Raw genomic sequence first — 3,187 nt, forward strand, 5'->3', positions numbered from 1 at the left:
ACCCTATTCCTATATAAGTACTCAATGACCCCATGTGACCCACCCTAGTCCTATATAAGTACTCAATGACCACACGTGACCCCTCCATGTCCTATATAAGTACTCAATGACCCCATGTGACCCACCCTAGTCCTATATAAGTACTCAATGACCACATGTGACCCCCCCCTAGTCCTATATATGTAATTAATGACCCCATGTGACCCCCCCATGTCCTATATAAGTACTCAATGAACCCATGTGACCCCCCTAGTACAATATAAGTACTCAATGACCCCATGTGACGCACCCTAGTCCTATATAAGAACTCAATGACCCCATGTGACCCACCCTAGTAATATATAAGTACTCAATGACCCAATGTGACGCAACCTAGTCCTATATAAGAACTCAATGACCCCATCTGACCCACCCTAGTAATATATAAGTACACAATGACCCATGTGACCCACCCTATTCCTATATAAGTACTCAATGACCCCATGTGACCCACCCTAGTCCTATATAAGTACTCAATGACCACATGTGACCCCCCCCTAGTCCTATATAAGTACTTAATGACCCCATGTGACCACCCCATGTCCTATATAAGTAGTCAATGAACCCATGTGACCCCCCTAGTACTATATAAGTACTCAATGACCCCATGTGACGCACCCTAGTCCTATATAAGAACTCAATGACCCCATGTGACCCACCCTAGTAATATATAAGTACTCAATGACCCAATGTGACGCACCCTAGTCCTATATAAGAACTCAATGACCCCATGTGACCCACCCTAGTAATATATAAGTACACAATGACCCATGTGACCCACCCTAGTCCTATATAAGTACTCAATGACCCCATGTGAACCCCTAGTCCTATATAAGTACTCAATGACCCCATGTGACACACCCTATTCCTATATAAGTACTCAATGACCCCATCGACGCACCCTGTTCCTATATAAGTACTCAATGACCCATGTGACACACCCTAGTCCTATATAAGTACTCAATGACCCCATGTGACCCCCCTAGTCCTATACAAGTACTTAATGACCCCATGTGACCCCCCTAGTCATATATAAGTACTCAATGACCCCATGTGACCCACCCTAGTCCGTTATAAGTACTCAATGACCACATGTGACCCCCCCATGTCCTATATAAGTACTCAATGAACCCATGTGACCCCCCTAGTACTATATAAGTACTCAATGACCCCATGTGACGCACCCTAGTCCTATATAAGAACTCAATGACCCCATGTGACCCACCCTAGTAATATATAAGAACTCAATGACCCAATGTGACGCACCCTAGTCCTATATAAGAACTCAATGACCCCATGTGACCTACCCTAGTAATATATAAGTACACCATGACCCATGTGACCCACCCTAGTTCTATATAAGTACTCAATGACCCCATGTGACCCCCTAGTCCTATATAAGTACTCAATGACCCCACGTGACCCCCCCCCCATGTCCTATATAAGTACTCAATGACCCCATGTGACCCACCCTATTCCTATATAAGTACTCAATGACCCCATGTGACCCACCCTAGTCCTATATAAGTACTCAATGACCACATGTGACCCCCCTAGTCCTATATAAGTACTCAATGACCCCATCGACCCACCCTATTCCTATATAAGTACTCAATGACCCCATGTGACCCACCCTAGTCCTATATAAGTACTCAATGACCACATGTGACCCACCCCTAGTCCTATATAAGTACTCAATGAACCCATGTGACCCCCCTAGTACTATATAAGTACTCAATGACCCCATGTGACGCACCCTAGTCCTATATAAGAACTCAATGACCCCATGTGACCCACCCTAGTAATATATAAGTACTCAATGACCCAATGTGACGCACCCTAGTCCTATATAAGAACTCAATGACCCCATGTGAACCACCCTAGTAATATATAAGTACACAATGACTCATGTGACCCACCCTAGTCCTATATAAGTACTCAATGACCCCATGTGACCCCCTAGTCCTATATAAGTACTCAATGACCCCATGTGACCCACCCTATTCCTATATAAGTACTCAATGACCCCATGTGACCCCCCTAGTCCTATATAAGTACTCAATGACCCCATCGACGCACCCTATTCCTATATAAGTACTCAATGACCCATGTGACCCACCCTAGTCCTATATAAGTACTCAATGACCCCATGTGACCCCCCTAGTCCTATACAAGTACTTAATGACCCCATGTGACCCCCCTAGTCATATATAAGTACTCAATGACCCCATGTGACCCACCCTAGTCCTGTATAAGTACTCAATGACCACATGTGACCCCCCCTAGTCCTATATAAGTACTTAATGACCCCATGTGACCCATCCATGTCCTATACAAGTACTCAATGACCCCATGTGACCCACCCCATTCCTATATAACTACTCAATGATCACATGTGACCCCCCCTATTCCTATATAAGTACTTAATGACCCCATGTGACCCACCCTAGTCCTATATAAGTACTCAATGACCCCACGTGACCCCCCCATATCCTATATAAGTACTCAATGTCCCCATGTAACCCCCCTAGTACTATATAAGTACTCAATGACCACATTTGACGCACCCTAGTCCTATATAAGAACTCAATGACCCCATGTGACCCACCCTAGTAATATATAAGTAATCAATGACCACATGTGACCCCCCCTATTCCTATATAAGTACTTAATGACCCCATGTGACACACCCTAGTCCTATATAAGTACTCAATGACTCCACGTGACCCCCCCATATCCTATATAAGTACTCAATGACCCCATGTAACCCCCCTAGTACTATATAAGTACTCAATGACCCAATGTGACGCAACCTAGTCCTATATAAGAACTCAATGACCCCATCTGACCCACCCTAGTAATATATAAGTACACAATGACCCATGTGACCCACCCTAGTCCTATATAAGTACAAAATGACCCCATGTGACCCACCCTAGTCCTATATAAGTACTCAATGACCCCATGTGACCCCCCTAGTCCTATATAAGTACTCAATGACCACATGTGACCCCCCCCTAGTCCTATATAAGTACTTAATGACCCCATGTGACCCCCCATGTCCTATATAAGTACTCAATGAACACATGTGACCCCCCTATTCCTATATAAGTACTCAATGACCCCATGTGACCCACCCTAGTCCTAT

The sequence above is a fragment of the Prorops nasuta genome, unplaced genomic scaffold (assembly GCF_024137725.1).
Source record: "Prorops nasuta isolate Cenicafe-Biocafe unplaced genomic scaffold, Cenicafe_Pnas_1.2 PNAS00036, whole genome shotgun sequence".
NCBI classification, from domain to species: domain Eukaryota; kingdom Metazoa; phylum Arthropoda; class Insecta; order Hymenoptera; family Bethylidae; genus Prorops; species Prorops nasuta.